The sequence below is a fragment of the Lolium perenne genome, unplaced genomic scaffold (genome assembly GCF_019359855.2).
Source record: "Lolium perenne isolate Kyuss_39 unplaced genomic scaffold, Kyuss_2.0 unplaced48, whole genome shotgun sequence".
NCBI classification, from domain to species: Eukaryota; Viridiplantae; Streptophyta; class Magnoliopsida; order Poales; family Poaceae; genus Lolium; species Lolium perenne.
The window spans coordinates 258,098-278,301 of NW_027249006.1; the positions used below are offsets into that span (position 1 = coordinate 258,098).

Here is a 20,204-nt window from a genome sequence, read left to right on the forward strand (position 1 = left end):
ACCAATGAATTCTATTAATGCTAGAAGAAAACGATAGCTCCAAGAATTTCTTTGTTCTCAACGCCCCCTACTTAGAAGAATTAGCCACTTCAACGATCTTTGATGGTTATAGGGGTATCCAAAGTACAAACCTGATGGTTGTTTGTTATCCCAACCATTCTTCCCAGCCCCGATACCGATCAGGAAAGGGCTAATTTCTAACAAAGTTTTTCTCTTGTTGATTCCTTTCCTATTTCTAGGTGTAGTGCTTTTATCCCCTATGCTGCCTACTGGTACTAATAGAGTAGAATGGGCCTGGCCTCTAATCCATAACCTATCCTGTAGGTGTAACCTTTCGCTCAATACTAAAATCCATAATTGAAGCATCTGAGGCCGCATCAATCGAGGATACACGACAGAAGGAATTGTTAGTTCACCTCACCTTCCCGAAGCGTGGGTTTGCTTTACTAATACTGTTCTCTCTATGCGAAACCCCTCTCTTTCTCGGAAGACTGAGGTATAGGTAGGGCTAAAAAAAACAAAAAAAAAAAAAAAGAGTCAAATCGCACCATCTCTATAATAAGTAAATGCCTTTTTTTCTCCTGAGGTTGTCGGAATTATTCGCAATAAAATATTGGCTACAATTGAGGAGGTCTTATCAATGAAATTTCCATTTGCGCGGGATCTAGGCATAATTCCCAACCCATTCCATATAGAATTGTTTTCATTCCTTCACAAAATAACATAAAAACAAACAAACACATTTGATTCTTAGAAATAGATCGATCTATATGCTCTAAATCCATATACTTTAAATGGATAAAAGAGATACGAATCTTCCGCTCAGCTCAAATTGTAATTGTATCCTTTTCCTTCTGCTTGGACAAGAAGAGATATGAAATATTTGACTAAGACTAGATTTCATTCCACTTTCCTATTTCTCAACAATAACTTCTCTCATCAGCTATTTCGTGTTTTCAAAGTCATTAATTGTCTCATACATACCCTATTTTGATTTCGATAATATGGTGTATCATACCTTATACAAACAGAATTATAAGGTTTCTTTATTTTATTATGCCATAAGAAGAATTCTTCCATTCTCTTTTTCTTTGGTTGCAGGAAAACCCAAACTTTTATAAGGAGCGCAATTCCTAGTAAAAAAATACTAAAAAAGGGATTTTTCCAATAGAACTATGGAACCCCCGAGCAGTTGCGGTTATACCTGTCCTGCAGGAATAAGAAAACTCGCTATTCACTCAGTTTATTTTCCATAATAAGATTATGTAGGAGAGATGGCCGAGCGGTTGAAGGCGTAGCATTGGAACTGCTATGTAGACTTTTGTTTACCGAGGGTTCGAATCCCTCTCTTTCCATTTTTCTTAATTCATCAACCTTAAGGATCACAATGTATCAAATCAAATAACAATTTATTCTAGCAATAATATCTTATTTAATAGAAATTCTCTATAGCAAATTACTGTGGGATGTAAAATACACATGGAGGAAAAAAAGATCCTAGGCTTAATCCATTTTTGCTAGTTGAGTGGGAAAATACAAATTAGTGGTCTTAGGTCGATTTAGTTCGGGGAAACGGTAAGGGGAAGAAAATTCTATGAACCTTTCCTTTTTTCGTTAAGCTCAAGTCTGACGAGAGTAATATTCTACAACTAACAACTCATTTATTTTGAGACCGACCCACTTCCTATCTAGGATTTTATTTACTAGTCCTTTATATTCTAATGTGTCAATCGTCAAATGCTTTGGCAATTTCCCTGGGTCGGATGAAGCCATCAAAGTTTGAACCAGACCTTTTGATCTTTGGTTATCTTTCGTAGTAATAATATCTCGGGGTTTGCAACGAAAACTTGGTATATTGACTATACGACCATTAACTAAAATATGTCTATGGTTTACTAATTGACGAGCCCCAGGAATGGTTGAGGCCATACCCAATCGAAAAAGGATATTATCCAAACGCATTTCAAGTAATTGTAATAAAACCTGGCCTGTTGACCTTTTTGCTTTTCCAGCGATATGTACATATCTAAGTAATTGTCGTTCTGTCAGACCATAATGAAAACGTAATTTCTGTTTTTCTTGAAGACGAATACGATATTGCTCCTTTTTCCCAGAATGGAATTTCTTTTTCAGATTACTTCCGGATTTAGGTGTTTTTCTAGTGAGTCCTGGTAAAGCTCCCAAACGGCGTATTTTTTTTAAACGAGGTCCTCGATAACGGGACATGAAGACTCCTTTTTTATTTTATTGAAATTTCATTTTACACAATTAATTTCATTGTATTTACATTACAGAATACATCGAAATTAAAACTGAATTAAACTACAGGATAAATAGAGTAACATCAACTAGAGTAACATCAACTAAAGTACCACAAAAAATGGAATTTCATCAAAATCTGTATTTTTTTTTATATATATTATTTATTTTATTGTTTTGTATCTAGCAAAATTGTAAGATAGAAAACATAAAAGATCCTGGATTTCCCATTTAATTCGTAAAAAAAAAAAAAGATTCTTGTTCGTAGAATCTCGATAAAGAAAAAAGCCGACTATCGGATTTGAACCGATGACTCTCGCATTACAAATGCGATGCTCTAACCTCTGAGCTAAGTGGGCTTACATAGCAGAAATAGTGTAACAAATAGAAATAGGTATAGTATAGGAAATCCGTAAAATCTCAGATCTTATTTATTAATCTTAGCTATTAACTAGTTCGAAATTTAAAGTTCGACTTATACTTAATAATACTTATAAAAAAAAATACTAAAACTTCTTACAGATAAAGTTAGCTTGATATGCTTAAGTAGAAGATATCTTTAAATAAAATTATAGAATTTATTGAACTTTTTTTTATTTCTCTAATTAGCAAATGCATTTTTCTATATAGAATGGATTTGATTCCAATTTCTATAATGGAATTGGATTTCAGATATTTTCAATTTGATATGGCTCGGACGAATAATCTAATACATAGAAAAGAATAATATATATATGAAAGATATAATAAAGAGAAAATACAAATTTATTGGCATTTTCATTCGATCATTATCGACTTTATTTTGAGATATTTTTTTATTTGTAAATAATTTGAGAATTCCTATTTAACTAAGGAGAACATAGAGTCATAGCAAATAAAATTGCTAATTCTGATTAGAAAAAAAAGAATTAATATCAAGCGTTATAGTATGATTTTAAATACTCTAAAAAAGTCATAAAGGGGGTCGGGGAGAGAAAAACTTTTGGATATATTGATTCGGATTGAATTGCAAATACATCAACGATACAATCAATTCAATTCTGAATTGCAATAAGCAAGCGGTGTCTCTCAAATAGAGTCGAACTGCTAGACTACGCCGAGTGATGAATTCAATGATTCAAAAAAAAAACTAAGAGATGGATGAAATTACACAAGGAATCTTTGTCTCAAAGAAGAGGAAAATGGGGATATGGCGAAATCGGTAGACGCTACGGACTTGATTGTATTGAGCCTTGGTATGGAAACCTGCTAAGTGGTAACTTCCAAATTCAGAGAAACCCTGGAATTAAAAAAGGGCAATCCTGAGCCAAATCCGTGTTTTGAGAAAACAAGGAGGTTCTCGAACTAGAATACAAAGGAAAAGGATAGGTGCAGAGACTCGATGGAAGCTGTTCTAACGAATCGGGTAATTACGTTGTGTTGTTAGTGGAATTCCTTCTAAATTTGAGAAAGAAGGGCTTTATACATCTAATAAACACGTATAGATACTGGCATAGCAAACGATTAATCATGGAACCCATATTATAATATAGGTTCTTTATTCTTTTTTAGAATGCAATTTTAAACAGAAATGATTATGAAATCAAAAATTCAGAATTTTTTTTTGAATTATTTTATTGTGAATCCATTCCAATTGAATATTTTGTAATCAAATCCTTCAATTCAAAGTTTTGAGGTCTTTAAAAAAGTGGATTAATCGGACGAGGACAAAGAGAGAGTCCCATTCTACATGTCAATACTGACAACAATGAAATTTCTAGTAAAAGGAAAATCCGTCGACTTTATAAGTTGTGAGGGTTCAAGTCCCTCTATCCCCAAACCCTCCTTTATTCCCTAACTTATAGTATTTATCCTCTTTTTTCTTTTTATCACAGGGTTTAAGATTCATTAGCTTTCTCATTCTACTCTTTCACAAAGGAGTGCGAAGAGAACTCAATGGATCTTATCCTAGAATATATTTGTTTTTTATTAGAGTATCGGGAAAGAATCCCGGTTATTCGCTCTATTTTTCAGTATTATTAAGTAAGCCATGTACAATGCATAGGACTACCCCCCCCCCCCCATTTTACAATTTCGAATTTGAAATCCTTTATTTAATTTATTTTTTAGTCCCTTTAATTGACATAGATACAAATACTCTACTAGGATGATGCACAAGAAAAGGTCAGGATAGCTCAGTTGGTAGAGCAGAGGACTGAAAATCCTCGTGTCACCAGTTCAAATCTGGTTCCTGGCAGAGAAAAAAAAAGATCTACCGAATAGGTATTGATACAAATACCTCGAGATGGGTTGGGATACATATTCATTAATAATATAAATAGAGTATGATTTATTCATCTAAGTGGATAAGTCTATAATAAAGAATAAAGAAGCACTTCTTTTTATAGAAGTAGAAAGAAAAAAATATATCTTTTCTTTATGGTACAGAAGGAGGTTAGATTAGGCTCCCCCTTTATTTTTTTTTTGCATTTCTTAATTTTATATTCTGTTATTCCGACGAATCTTTTTTTAGTCTTGCTTATCTTAATCTTACTTTCCTAGTTGTGCTAAGTCATGTGCGCGATACAAAGTTCGTGGTAGAGAACTTCTTTGAGTCATCCTATCTTTCTGTTCATTATGAAGGAAATTAATATGTGATTTTCAAAATAGGGAATCTAAATGAAACCTTTTTTTTGCTCAGTCTATCTGGACTGCTTTTGTATAATAGGATTTAATTAGAAATAGGTATTCCGTTTCATCTAGGAACAGAACGTAAAAATATCCCTTTACTGGAATAAAATCTGGAATTGTGTTGTATAAGTGAGCATGAATTTTTTATCATTCAATGAGCATCTTGTATTTCATAAAAATTGGGGGTTATATAGTCCTTACGTAAGGGCCACCCTATCCAACTTTCAGGCATTAGGATACGTTTAAGGCGCGGATGATTATCATAAGAGATTCCCACCATATCATAAGATTCGCGTTCTTGAAAATCGGCACTTCTCCAAATCCAGAAGACAGACGGAATTCTAGGATTATCCTTTTGGGCAAAGACTTTTATACAGACTTCTTCTGGATTATCTATGCCATACTGTATTCTCGTAAGATGATACACGCTAGCTAAAGATCCACCGGGTGCTACATCATAAGCACATTGGGAGCGTAAATAATTGTAACCATATACATATAAAATGACAGCAATGGAATCCCAATCCCCTGCTTTTATTTGTAAAGTCTCTATTCCTCGGTGATCAAAGCCCAAAGATCTATGAACTACCTCATGTTTGACTAGCCAATTAGATAACCAACCCTGCTGCATTGTCTTCATCTCTCCCTCTTTGTATAAATATTTCACATTTCGGATGCAAGAAAGATTGCTCGGCTTTTCATTTTTCTACACAAAAAAGCCCCATCCCTCCTAATTCACTAATTTGTAGGAAGGTACTGGACTTTTGGATTTGAAAAAAGTTTCAGAAGATATATCTAAAGTAGATGGTGATTGATAGAGCAATTCTTGTTCATAAGTTCCAGTATGAGTACTGCGCCTAACATAAAGCTTGTGACTGGTAGTAAAAAATCTATTTTTATTTTGAGATAGAGTTTGATCCTCAACTATTTCTCGCGATATCTTCTTACGAAGTTTTGTTAGGGCATCTATAACTGCCTCCGGTTTAGGTGGGCAGCCCGGCAAGTAGACATCCACAGGAATTAACTTATCAACTCCCCGAACAGTACTATAGGAATCCGTACTGAACATTCCCCCTGTAATAGTACAGGCTCCCATAGCAATGACGTATTTTGGTTCAGGCATTTGCTCGTATAACCTCACTAAGGAGGGAGCCATTTTCATTGTTACCGTCCCGGCTGTTAAAATTAGGTCCGCTTGCCTAGGACTTGATCTTGGTACCAATCCATAACGATCAAAGTCGAATCGTGAGCCTATTAATGAAGCAAATTCAATGAAACAACAACTGGTACCGTATAGAAGGGGCCATAAACTGGAGAGTCTTGACCAATTTGAAAGATCATTTGGTGTAGTTGAAATAACAGAATTGGAACTTGTTTGGTCAAGTAAGGGAAACTCAATCAAATTCATAACTGTCTCAATGGAATCTTTTCCTTCTTTTTTTTTTTTGTCCAAATATTCAGTTAAGACCATTCCAAGGCTCCTTTTCGCCATGCATAAACTAAACCGACAACTAGGATAAGCACGAAAATAAAAGCTTCAATAAAAACGGATACACCCAATACGTCGAAACTCATTGCCCAAGGGTAGAGAAAGACGGTTTCGACATCAAAAACAACAAAAACTAGCGCAAACATGTAATAGCGTATTCGGAATTGTAGCCAAGCTCCCCCCATGGGTTCTATACCCGATTCATAACTAGAAAGCTTCTCAGGTCCTTCACTAACCGGGGCTAAAAGCCCTGAAATCCAAAATGCCAAAATAGGAATAAGGCTTGCTATTATTAGAAATGTCCAAAAAATATCATATTCGTGAAGCAGAAACATAATGTACTCCCATTAATGTGGAATAGGCGGAACTTAAATTAGTCAATTCGATTCAGCATTGTCAATTTATCCAGAACTTATCTCTTTTCCTTGGTGAAACAAGAATCCGTTTTGTTCAAACAAAAGCGCTTAGTTTAGCCTTTGTTTGCTCTGTGCTGCATCTTCTTTAAAGATGCATTGCATCCAATGGAATCCCGACTCCCTTCTTTTTTGATTTCCATTCTATTTAGATATGGTGTAGATCTAATTCTTATATAAAGAAAACTCTATCGCTTCACTTTGTCTCGCTTTCTCTAGAATCTCTAGAAAAAGGAATTGCTCTATCCTTTATTTAATAATATTATAATAATAGACTATTAAATAAAAATTAGAATACTACTAAATTAGAACCTAATTACAATAGAAGGACTAATCTATGCAGTATAATGAGAAGTAATACTATAAAAAGAAAAAATAAATAAAAAAAAGAACTCTATTTCAGAACTATGAGAGAGAATATTCTGTATTTCTTATTTCCTCTTTACTTTCTTTTTTTTCTATTTAAAGTGGATCAATTTAGATAATGTAAGTTAGATAATTTAACTATAAGCTAAAGTACTAAATATACTTAAAACAAGGTAGTAATTTGCAAGATGGATAAAATAATTGCAGTTATTATAGGGAAGTATAGAGATATCCTATTTAAAGGAGGACGGGATTCAAATCAGAGAAGGTATCCTTCTTTCTATTAATTTGATAGAAATTTGTTTTTCTTTTCCTGTCTCTATGATTTTGATTTTCGATGAATGAGCCTGTGGTAATGCTTTTATCTCTATTCTATAAATCTAAAAAAAAAAGACATATTAGGGCTATACGGATTCGAACCGTAGACCTTCTCGGTAAAACAGATCAAACGGATTATTATCGAAATGATTCGAACTGTTTCAAAGACCCAACATGCATTTTTTTGCATTGGGCTCTTTCATAAACTGATTTAAAAATCAGTTAGTCCACCATAGTTTTTCTTTACGGAAACATAAAGATAATGAGATGGCTCCCTGTGCTCTGATTGATTATTTGTATTATGATCTATCTAGGAGCAATACCAAAGTGTTTCAAAGGAGGATTACCTTGACTTAGGTCTGCCTCCGGCCTAAATTAAATCAACCTAAGTGAAATGGAGTCTCTATCGTTCCACTGCAAGAGTTTACTATGAGACTTCATACACCTTAAAGTTCATAGAACGAAAAGAAATCTTTTGGAGGCCCTTATCCTCATTACGCCTAGCATTTAGTGGGTTGGATATTTACCTTATCAACTAGCAAATCCATAAGGGTTCTATTTGATTAGGCACCTGAATTGGCACCTGAATCAGACTGAACCGACTGTTTGTCAGGCTACTGTTCTCCTATTCTCTCGAATCTATGAAGTAAGACATTGATTTTGCAATAAGATCAATTATGTTCATTGCATAATAAGCTCCTTTGAAAAAGCATTGGCGCACGTGTAAACGAGTCGCTCTACCGAACTGAGCTATAGCCCTTATCAGGGATATCTTAACATATAGATAATTTCTTGTCAAGATGAATATTCTCTAATGCCAGAGGATATCCCTTTGATCTGTATCTGTTTAGTATATAACAGACAAATAACGGAGCGGTATTGCTTAGAAAAATGATTCAATATATAATCGATCGAAGTAATGAGTGTTCCTTTGTGGTGATAAATTGCCTACTTAACTCAGTGGTTAGAGTATTGCTTTCATACGGCGGGAGTCATTGGTTCAAATCCAATAGTAGGTAAGTAGGTAGAAAAATTACTAGATAGCGTTGGACTTACTTCGCTTCGCTATCTAATAACTTTTTCTACCCCTATTCTCTTTTTCTTTGTATCAACTATAAACCATTGGATTGTCTTCAATTGGATGGGGGAATCCAATTGACAGCCTCGATTCGTATCCTGGCTCGTCTGAGAGCTAGCTTCGCTTCAACCAATTCTTTCGTACCCTCAGCTTTACTCAAGTTAGCTTCGGCTATTTTAAGTGCCTCTTGAGCTTCTTCCGGATCAATATCACTACCCAGTTCCGCATCATTTCCTAAAATGATGATTTCATTATTAACTACTCTCGCAAAACCGCTCCACAGAACCGCCGTTAACCATTGGTCGTTGAGGAGGCGTATTCTCAAAGGACCCATATCTACTGCTGTGTTAATGGGGGCGTGGTTTGGTAATACGCCAATTTGGCCACTATTAGTGGATAAAATGATTTCTTTTACTTCACAATCCCAAATAATTCGCTTAGGAGTCAGTACATAAAGATTTAATTTCATTTCTTCGATTTGTTCTCCTCTTCTAAGGTTATAGCTTTCGTGCTAGCTTCATCGATGTTACCCACCAAATAAAAAGCCTGTTCGGGTAGGCCATCTAATTCTCCCGAAAGTATTAGTTGAAATCCCATAATAGTTTCTGCAAGACCAACATACTTTCCTGCGGAACCGGTAAAAACTTCTGCCACAAAGAATGGTTGTGATAAGAAACGCTCAATTTTTCTTGCTCTTGCTACAGTTAAACGATCTTCCTCCGATAATTCATCCAACCCAAGAATAGCGATAATGTCCTGAAGTTCTTTGTAACGTTGTAAAGTTTCCTTAACTCTTTGCGCAGTTTCATAATGTTCGTTGCCAACAATCCTAGGCTGTAACATAGTTGAGGTTGAATCTAAAGGATCTACTGCTGGATAAATACCCTTGGAGGCTAATCCTCTGGAAAGTACGGTAGTAGCATCCAAATGTGCAAATGTTGTGGCAGGAGCAGGGTCGGTCAAATCGTCTGCAGGTACATAAACTGCTTGAATCGAAGTTATAGATCCCTTTTTAGTAGAAGCAATTCTTTCTTGCAAAGAACCCATTTCTGTACTAAGAGTAGGTTGATAACCCACTGCAGAAGGCATTCTCCCTAATAAAGCGGATACCTCCGATCCTGCTTGAACAAAACGAAAGATATTATCGATGAATAAAAGCACGTCTTGCTTATTAACATCTCGGAAATATTCTGCCATAGTTAGGGCAGTTAAACCAACTCTCATACGAGCTCCCGGTGGTTCATTCATTTGGCCATAGACTAGAGCTACCTTTGATTCCTCAATATTTTTTTCATTAATTACTCCGGATTCCTTCATTTCCATATAAAGATCATTTCCTTCACGAGTCCGTTCCCCGACTCCACCAAATACGGATACGCCCCCATGAGCTTTAGCAATGTTATTGATTAATTCCATGATGAGTACTGTTTTACCTACTCCGGCCCCCCCGAATAGTCCTATTTTTCCTCCACGTCGATAAGGAGCTAAAAGATCGACGACCTTAATACCTGTTTCAAAGATGGATAATTTCGTATCTAACTCGATAAAGGCGGGTGCAGATCTATGAATAGGGAACGTCGCACTACTATCTACAGGACCCAAATTGTCAACAGGCTCCCCAAGAACGTTGAAAATTCGTCCGAGAGTAGCTCCGCCGACCGGAACACTGAGAGGAGCTCCCGTGTCAATCACTTCCATTCCTCTCATCAACCCGTCTGTAGCACTCATAGCTACAGCTCTAACTCGATTATTCCCTAATAATTGTTGTACCTCACAAGTCACATTAATTTGCTTATTGGCAGTGTCTATACTCTGGACTACCAAAGCATTATAAATATAAGGTAACTTGCCCGGGGGAAAAGTGACATCTAGCACGGGTCCAATAATTTGATCGATACGACCTGTACTTTTTCTTCAATTGTGGAAACCCCGGGACGAGAAGTAGTAGGATTGGTTCTCATAATTATCACATAATAAAAAAAGAATTCGTCGAAATTTTTCTTTTTTCTTGTTGAATAATGCCAAATCAAATCAAAAAAATATCCAAAAATACAAAAGTAAAGAGAAAATGAATTAGTTAATTCAATAAGAGAGAAAAGGGGGCCAGGACTTTATTTCGTTGCCCAAGCGAATCCCATTCAATCGTTTACTCATGGAATGAGTCCGTTGGAAAATTCAATCAATGTTTTTTTCCTATACTATAAATTTTGCCTTTTGTGGAAGATCTGTGCCTACTCTACTTTCCTATCTAGGACTTCGATATACAAAATATATACTACTGTGAAGCATAGATTGCTGTCAACAGAGAATTTTCTTAGTATTTAGTTAGGTATTTGCACTCAAAATAAGAAAGGAGCCTATTAATAACTTGTAAAATAAGAATTAGGAATTGATTTGGGTTGCGCTATATCTATCAAAGAGTATACAATAATGAAGGATTTGGTAAATCAAATCCACGGTTTAATAATGAACCGTGTTAACTTACCATAACAACAACTCAATTCCTATTGAATTCCTATAACGGAATTCCTGTAGGATAGAAGATACACAGAGTGTACACAGTATATATGAATGAAACATCTTCATTAACTTAAGTATGCCCTCAATTTTCTTTAATGAGTTGATATTATATTAATTGAATATCCTTTTTGTTTTACGAGATTTTTGCTAAAGTTGGATTTACGCCTAATTCACATCGAGTAGACCCTGTTATTGTGAGAATTCTTAATTCAAGAGTTGTAGGGAGGGACTTATGTCACCACAAACAGAAACTAAAGCAAGTGTTGGATTTCAAGCTGGTGTTAAAGATTATAAATTGACTTACTACACCCCGGAGTATGAAACCAAGGATACTGATATCTTGGCAGCATTCCGAGTAACTCCTCAGCCTGGGGTTCCGCCGGAAGAAGCAGGGGCTGCAGTAGCTGCCGAATCTTCTACTGGTACATGGACAACTGTTTGGACTGATGGACTTACCAGTCTTGATCGTTACAAAGGACGATGCTATCATATCGAGCCTGTTGCTGGGGAAGACAACCAATGGATCTGTTATGTAGCTTATCCATTAGACCTATTTGAAGAGGGTTCCGTTACTAACATGTTTACTTCTATTGTGGGTAACGTATTTGGTTTCAAAGCCCTACGTGCTCTACGTCTGGAGGATCTACGAATTCCCGTTGCTTATTCAAAAACTTTCCAAGGTCCGCCTCATGGTATCCAAGTTGAAAGAGATAAGTTGAATAAGTATGGTCGTCCTTTATTGGGATGTACTATTAAACCAAAATTGGGATTATCCGCAAAAAATTATGGTAGAGCGTGTTATGAGTGTCTACGTGGTGGACTTGATTTTACCAAAGATGATGAAAACGTAAACTCACAACCATTTATGCGCTGGAGAGACCGTTTTGTCTTTTGTGCCGAAGCTCTTTATAAAGCACAGGCCGAAACCGGTGAAATTAAGGGGCATTACTTGAATGCGACTGCAGGTACATGTGAAGAAATGATTAAGAGAGCTGTATTTGCGAGAGAATTAGGGGTTCCTATTGTAATGCATGACTACATAACTGGGGGATTCACCGCAAATACTAGTTTGGCTCATTATTGCCGCGACAATGGCCTACTTCTTCACATTCACCGTGCAATGCATGCAGTTATTGATAGACAGAAAAATCATGGTATGCATTTCCGTGTATTAGCTAAAGCATTGCGTATGTCTGGGGGAGATCATATCCACTCCGGTACAGTAGTAGGTAAGTTAGAAGGGGAACGCGAAATGACTTTAGGTTTTGTTGATTTATTGCGCGATGATTTTATTGAAAAAGATCGTGCTCGCGGTATCTTTTTCACTCAGGATTGGGCATCTATGCCAGGTGTTATACCGGTAGCTTCAGGCGGTATTCATGTTTGGCATATGCCAGCTCTGACCGAAATCTTTGGGGATGATTCTGTATTACAATTTGGTGGAGGAACTTTAGGACATCCTTGGGGAAACGCACCTGGTGCAGCAGCTAATCGAGTGGCTTTAGAAGCCTGTGTACAAGCTCGTAACGAAGGGCGTGATCTTGCTCGTGAAGGTAATGAAATTATCCGAGCAGCTTGCAAATGGAGTCCTGAACTAGCCGCGGCTTGTGAAGTATGGAAGGCGATCAAATTCGAGTTCGAGCCGGTAGATACTATCGATAACTAGATAAAACTAAATATAAAGAGGGTCTAAATACAAAATAAACGAAATAAAAAGAGAAAAAATACGTTACGAAATGCAGTAATTCTTCTTTATTCTTCTAATTGATTGCAATTAAACTCGGCTCAATCTTTCTAAAAAAGAAAGATTGAGCCGAATAAAAATAGATCATGATACGATCATGAGACTTGACAAATCGAGATTAGTCTATTCTATAATATCTAGAATATATAACGGTATAATACAATAAAGAAATACAAATAAAATCATAGTATTATCATATGATAATGGAATCAAATACACAACAGTATTTACAGAAAAAAGTCTTCATTTATTGGAAAAAACTAATGGAGAATTAATGAAAAAAGACATAGTTTGAGCATACTCATCGTAGAGATGCTCAAAAGGATACTGATGGGAAGAATTATACTTTCATGGAAATCCAGCGCTATAAACTTCAATGCGGTAGACGTTTTGTTCCTAATTTTTCCGGACCAAACCTCCGACCCAACGATAGAATGAATTTTTTTTGCTATTCATAAAAAAAATCAAAAAGATGCAGAATCTCAATGCTACTTACTATATGCGTCCAAAGGAGTATTCGGAATAATATTCTTCTATAACACCCATTCTTGCGCGGGGTCTTACTAACAGGACTTCGCTGCACGGGACGGGTCTTCGTCGAAAAACTAACTCCACCCGGCTTAGAGCCTTTTTGGGTGGTATATCGACTTAAAAAGTCTAAGAGGATAGGGTAGTATGGGATCCATATTAGGTAAGATAATTTGCCCTTTGATTTTGATTCAATATAGTCTTTTTCCGCCTTTACCACGCATTATTGTATGCGCTTCTATAGGAGTATATATACTAGAAGTAAATTCTAGCCGTTTTCTTTTGAATCCTAAAATTCGATTAGAAAGATAGAAAGGCCATGAGGGTGGGAAAATAAAAATCAAATCTTTTTAATTAGTTCTCCTTTTTTGCAATTTTATTATTTTATTCCTTTCGTTTTTTTAGAAAATATTTTTTATAGAATACTAAAGTATTCTATAAAAAATATTTTGTTTGCAAACTAAAAAATACAATAGTCAATATTCCTTATAATGGATATACTTAATTATATCATAAGAATCTTAAGATATTTTTTGAATAGATAGAAATAGTCAATTTGAATTGAGACACCTATTCTATGACGGATTTAAACTTACCTTCTATTTTCGTGCCTTTAGTAGGCTTAGTATTTCCGGCAATTGCAATGGCTTCTTTATTTCTTTATGTGCAGAAAAATAAGATTGTCTAGTATTTTTAGTGTAAGTAATATCATATGGTAGGGTATGTGGCTCTTTCTACCCACAAATGAAAAACCACTATGGAATGGATGCAGATATAGGCTACGAGCATAAATGCATGAATATGCAGAGCCGGGTATAGCGAGTTTTCTTTTAATTGAATCAACAAATATTTTTTGAATAGAAAGTCAATGTATCTAACCTATTATTTCACAGGAGTACTAGTTGCTGAAGACGATTTCAGAATCAAAAAAAGAAAGTCAAATTTAGCTTATTCTCTCAATTTCAATCGACCACTGCTGAATTTAGTATATCTAATATGAATTGGCGATCAGAACACGTATGGGTAGAACTTCTAAAAGGTTCTCGAAAAAGGGGTAATTTTTTCTGGGCCTGTATTCTTTTTCTAGGTTCACTAGGATTCTTATCGGTTGGGGCTTCCAGTTATCTTGGTAAGAATATTATATCTATACTTCCATCTCAACAAATTCTTTTTTTTCCACAGGGAGTCGTGATGTCTTTCTACGGAATCGCGGGCCTATTCATTAGCTCCTACTTGTGGTGTACTATTTTGTGGAATGTAGGTAGTGGTTATGACCGATTCGATAGAAAAGAGGGAATAGTGTGCATTTTTCGTTGGGGATTCCCTGGAATAAAACGTCGCGTCTTCCTTCAATTCCTTATGCGGGATATCCAATCAATTAGAATTCAGGTTAAAGAGGGTCTTTCTCCTCGTCGTATCCTTTATATGGAAATCCGGGGCCAGGGGGTCATTCCCTTGACTCGTACTGATGAGAAGTTTTTTACTCCACGAGAAATGGAACAAAAAGCTGCCGAATTGGCCTATTTCTTGCGCGTACCTATTGAAGTATTTTGAGTACCCATTTTTTTTTGAACTGAATTGAATGAAGAATAATTGGAAGAAGAAAAGTTTTCTCAACATAGAGAGGAAGTCCCCTCGAAATTGGATTTGTTATTGTAAGGGTATTTTTAAGTATTTATCTAAAGAAAGAAACAAATGAGGATAAGAGAAAATTGTTTTTAATTTATTTTAATTTATTTTGTCCAAGTGAGATATATTCCATACTATTCTTCCATTTTCATCCGAAAGGTCTTTTTTTTATTCTATTTCACTATTTCACTCCATCTAGATCTAAGAAAGAACCCAATGAAATTCCACTAATATACAAAAAAGAAGAGAAGAATAGATACAGGGTATAAAACCTTGCTATAGAGTTTTTGCTTCAAAGAAAAAGACATATCATATGGAGTCAGGGAATGAAATAGAGTCAGCGAATGAAGCGGGTTCATTAACAACTCAATTTACGGATCAAAAATGAAAAAAAAGAAAGCATTGCCTTCTTTACTATATCTTGTATTTATCGTACTTTTGCCCTGGGGAGTTTCTTTCTCATTTAATAAATGTCTGGAACTTTGGATTAAGAATTGGTGGAATACCCGGCAATCCGAAACTCTCTTACCTTATATTCAAGAGAAAAGGATTCTAGAAAGATTCATAGAATTAGAAGAACTTTCTCTCTTGGACGAGATGATAAAAGAGAAACTAAAGACACATGCACAAAAACCTCCTATAGGGATACACAAGGAAATAATACAATTGGTCAAAATGGATAATGAGGATCATCTCCATATCATTTTGCATTTCTCGACAAATATAATATGTTTGGCTATTCTAAGTGGTTTTTTTTTTCTGAGTAAAGAGGAACTTGTCATTTTGAATTCTTGGGTTCAGGAATTCTTCTATAATTTAAATGACTCAATAAAAGCTTTTTTTATTCTTTTAGTTACTGATTTTTTTGTGGGATTTCACTCCACCCGCGGTTGGGAACTAGTAATTCGTTGGGTCTACAACGATCTTGGATGGGCTCCTAATGAGCTAATTTTCACTATTTTTGTTTGTAGTTTTCCAGTAATTCTAGATACATGTTTGAAATTTTGGGTATTTTTTTGTTTAAACCGTTTATCTCCTTCGCTTGTAGTCATTTATCATTCAATTAGTGAAGCATAAATTCATTCAATTTCCTGTTCCTGATATTAATCAAATTAGCAGCTTTCTTTAGAAAGAAAGCCCTTTTCCATTTTAGCAAAATTCTTTCTATTTCTACCTGCTTAAGGTATTCATCATTCTAGTACAACTGTTGCAGTAGAATGACAACAGACTCGTGTATAGGGAACTAATATTAGCTACCTATCTAATTTATTGTAGAAATTCAGGGATCCGCGATTGGACATGGAAAATAAAAATACTTTTTCTTGGGTAAAGGAACAGATGACTCGATCGATTTCTGTATCGATCATGATATACGTAATAACTCAGACATCCATTTCAAATGCATATCCCATTTTTGCGCAGCAGGGTTATGAAAACCCACGAGAAGCAACTGGACGAATTGTATGTGCCAATTGCCATTTAGCTAGCAAGCCCGTGGATATTGAAGTTCCCCAAGCAGTGCTTCCCGATACTGTATTTGAAGCAGTTCTTCGAATTCCTTATGATATGCAATTGAAACAAGTTCTTGCTAATGGAAAAAAGGGAGGGTTGAATGTGGGCGCTGTTCTTATTTTGCCTGAGGGATTCGAATTAGCGCCACCCGACCGTATTTCCCCTGAGTTGAAAGAAAAGATAGGAAATCTCTCTTTTCAGAGTTATCGTCCCGATAAAAAAAATATTCTTGTGATAGGCCCTGTTCCCGGTAAGAAATATAGTGAAATTGTCTTTCCTATTCTTTCCCCTGATCCCGCTACGAAGAAAGATGCTTATTTCTTAAAATATCCCATATATGTAGGGGGAAACCGAGGAAGAGGACAGATCTATCCTGATGGTAGCAAGAGTAACAATACGGTCTATAATGCTACCTCAACAGGTATAGTAAAAAAAATACTACGTAAAGAAAAAGGGGGGTATGAAATATCCATAGTTGATGCATCAGATGGACGCCAAGTGATTGATACTATACCTCCCGGGCCAGAACTTCTTGTTTCAGAGGGGGAATCCATCAAGCTTGATCAACCATTAACAAGCAATCCTAATGTGGGAGGTTTTGGTCAGGGGATGCAGAAATAGTGCTTCAGGATCCATTACGCGTCCAAGGCCTTTTGTTCTTCTTCGCATCCGTTATTTTGGCACAAGTTTTTTTGGTTCTCAAAAAGAAACAGTTTGAAAAGGTTCAGTTGTACGAAATGAATTTCTAGGTTCCGGGATTTCTTACCATCAAGTTGGTAAAAAGCCTCAATTTATTGGCAATTGCTAGAATTATCTATGATCTATTTTAGATTGGAAATCCTTTTTTGGTTAAACTTTTTTTTGTTTACGAGATCTTTTTTGCTTACGAGATGTCTGGAATTCCTCATTTCTATCTTATGCAAAAGAAGAGAATCGAATCCAAGGCAAAGGCGAGAACAATAAAAGGATTTCTTCCTTTTCGGAGGAATTGCAGGTCTTCTTAATCCTCTATTCGGCACAAGAAAAAGGCTTTTTTGCTTTTTTCTTGTGCCGATTCTTCTTGTATCAAAATAAGAATATTTTTGCTTCCTAATTCGTCAAAGATTACTATGTTTTTCTTTATTCGGGTCTGTCTCTTAGATCTCTTTTTCTTTTGCTTAGGTTCAGGCGAGGTAGTGGACAAATTTATTGTGATTGTGAGCAAATAGAATTGCTTGACTTGTTCAATTAAGTTCAATTTCAAACTTACAAAAATTTTGCAAAAAAAAACATAAACTCTTCCATTGAAGGGTGGTTTTTATTTTTAGGTTAGGCTAGTTGAGTAGTTTTGATTAAGGTTTTATTAGTTTATTACTCGAAACTAAATCAAAGATTTTCAGGATACCTCCTTCTAAGAGTGAATCGAATAGATTATATATTAAAGATTAAAGTCGCGTTATAAGAGTAAGAATTCCGCGGGTCCTTTCCGCGCTAATCAGATAAAGTGGGTAAGGACCCGCTAAGCTCCTACTTTTTCATGTTTACAATCTGGTCCCTCCGATTACTATAGAGATGAACCCAATCCAGAATATGAACCGTAAAAGAAAACACCTACTAAACCAATCACAGGAATACCAGTTACAGTACCTATAAGCCAAAGAGGAATTCTTCCAGTAGTATCGGCCATTTCCCCTACTTTCCTCCACATTTTATCAAGTGGTCATGCTAGAGACAAAAACAGTCATGGATAGTTATAAGGACGGGTATCCTTCCAAATGGGATAAGAGAATTCTTATTACTATCTTTCTTTCTATCAATTGAAGAAGTAATTGGAACTATCTTTCTTTCTATCAATTGAAGAAGTAATTGGAAAATAAAACAGCAAGTACAAAAATGAGTAATAAACCCCAGTATAGACTGGTACGATTCAATTCAACATTTTGTTCATTCGGGTTTGATTGTGTCATAGTTCTATAGTTGGAATTTTGTTTATCGTTGGATGAACTGCATTGCTGATATTGATCCCAAGAAAAAAACAGTAGGTATAGCTAGTCCGTGAATAGCCAGCCATCGCACTGTAAAAATAGGATAGGTTCGATCTATGGTCATTGAGGGCCTCCTAAAAGGATCTACTAAATTCATCGAGTTGTTCTAAAGAATCAAAACGGTCGGTTATTAACGGAATTCCTTGTCGTCTTTCCGTGAAATACTCGTTTGGCCGAGGACTTCCAAACACGTCATAAGCTAAACCCGTACTGACAAATAACCAACCCGCAATAAATAGGGAAGGTATAGTAATGCTATGAATAACCCAGTATCGAATACTGGTAATAATATCAGCAAAAGAACGTTCTCCCGTGCTTCCAGACATGCTGAGCTCCCAAAATTTTTGTACATTCAAAAAAGGAATTGATTCTGTAAAAGATGGGATCAACCAGTAAATACAAAATTACTGATATTTCATCCTTGTGAGATTGTCAATTTTGTACCAAAGGTGTATTTTGATTATACCAAATTAGTATAGCTATCCTTCCTATGGCACAGCAATCCGGTTTTGCTTGGTTCCGAAACATAATTCCTTTTTTATCGTTTTTGTTCTTTGTCTATAGGTAAGCTATATGTTATTCACGGCATCAATAGAAAACCCACCATTTTTGGAGGTCCTACTTATTTTCATTGGCTTCGGAATAGTAGAATAATTCGGAATAGTGGCCAAAATCTTGGGAAAATCTAAGTTAATGATCAATAGGTTTGGATAAAGAATTTAGGAAGGATATTCTCATACTGACACAATACAAGGACAAGTATATGCGAAATCTATCCTTTTTTAGTTAAAAGTTTTCTTCCAATCCAATTTTGCCCTTTAAAGTTAAAGAATTTCATTAGTTAGCATAATATCTAATAAATAGAAATATAGATATAGTAGATAATCTGGTATAAAAGAAGGAAAACATTCTTTGAAGAATCAAGATTCATAATTAATCCTTGTCTTGTTTGTTGGATTAGGTCTAACTTTCTTGAACAAACTGCGAGCGTGGCACTTTATGAGATGAAATAGGGAAAGACAGAAGATAGAACTTAAAAGGATAATTGAAGTGACTCGTCTTCGAATCCACTTTGGTTGGAGTTCGAAAAAGGAATAAAAATAAAGTAAATTCAAGGAAGAGCTTTCTTTTTTTTAAGGGTCCCCCAGGGGGGAGGTCGTGGAATGCTTTTCTTCTCCTCTTATTCCATATGGAATACAACCCAGTTAAAATAAGACAGTTAAAATAAGAAGGAATAGGGGAATATTTGACCCTTCACTCCAAAAAGATGGTCCTATTGAAAAAGAAATAATCCAAAATAGAAATAAGTTTTTTTTTCAAATTCAATTGTTTATTTATCTCTTATATTATTCCAAAATTCACCTGAAAATCGAATTCCATTTTTTCAACGGGATTCTTACTCAAATTGAAAAATTCTATAACAATCTCTTGATTCGGAATTAGGGACTCGTGTATCATCTGATGAATCTACTTTCTTTTACACTTCCATATCTCACTCTATCTTTTTTTTTTAGTATTATCTAAAATAACTGATGAATTTTCCATAACTTAGGTAAGTGCTTTACCAACATATGTAGTAAAAAAAAAAGGAATTTAACCCTTTCATGCTTACTTTAACTAGTTATTTCGGTTTTCTACTGGCTGCTTTAACTAT

General features: G+C 35.4%; 2 long non-coding RNA genes and 3 other non-coding genes across 5 annotated transcripts in view; 3 read left to right on the forward strand and 2 right to left on the reverse strand.

The window, feature by feature from the left end:
- The window catches only part of LOC139834385 (uncharacterized), a 96,202-nt gene that overhangs the window by 55,925 nt on the left and 20,073 nt on the right, over positions 1-20,204 (reverse strand). The gene's annotated exons all lie outside the window — the stretch shown is intronic.
- LOC139834387 (uncharacterized) overlaps positions 1-20,204 on the forward strand; it is a 96,522-nt gene that overhangs the window by 46,241 nt on the left and 30,077 nt on the right. The gene's annotated exons all lie outside the window — the stretch shown is intronic.
- On the forward strand, positions 1,269-1,355 carry TRNAS-GGA (transfer RNA serine (anticodon GGA)). The gene has a single exon. It is a non-coding gene; the product is annotated as a tRNA-Ser (tRNA).
- Positions 2,546-2,618, reverse strand: TRNAT-UGU (transfer RNA threonine (anticodon UGU)). The gene has a single exon. It is a non-coding gene; the product is annotated as a tRNA-Thr (tRNA).
- On the forward strand, positions 4,423-4,495 carry TRNAF-GAA (transfer RNA phenylalanine (anticodon GAA)). The gene has a single exon. It is a non-coding gene; the product is annotated as a tRNA-Phe (tRNA).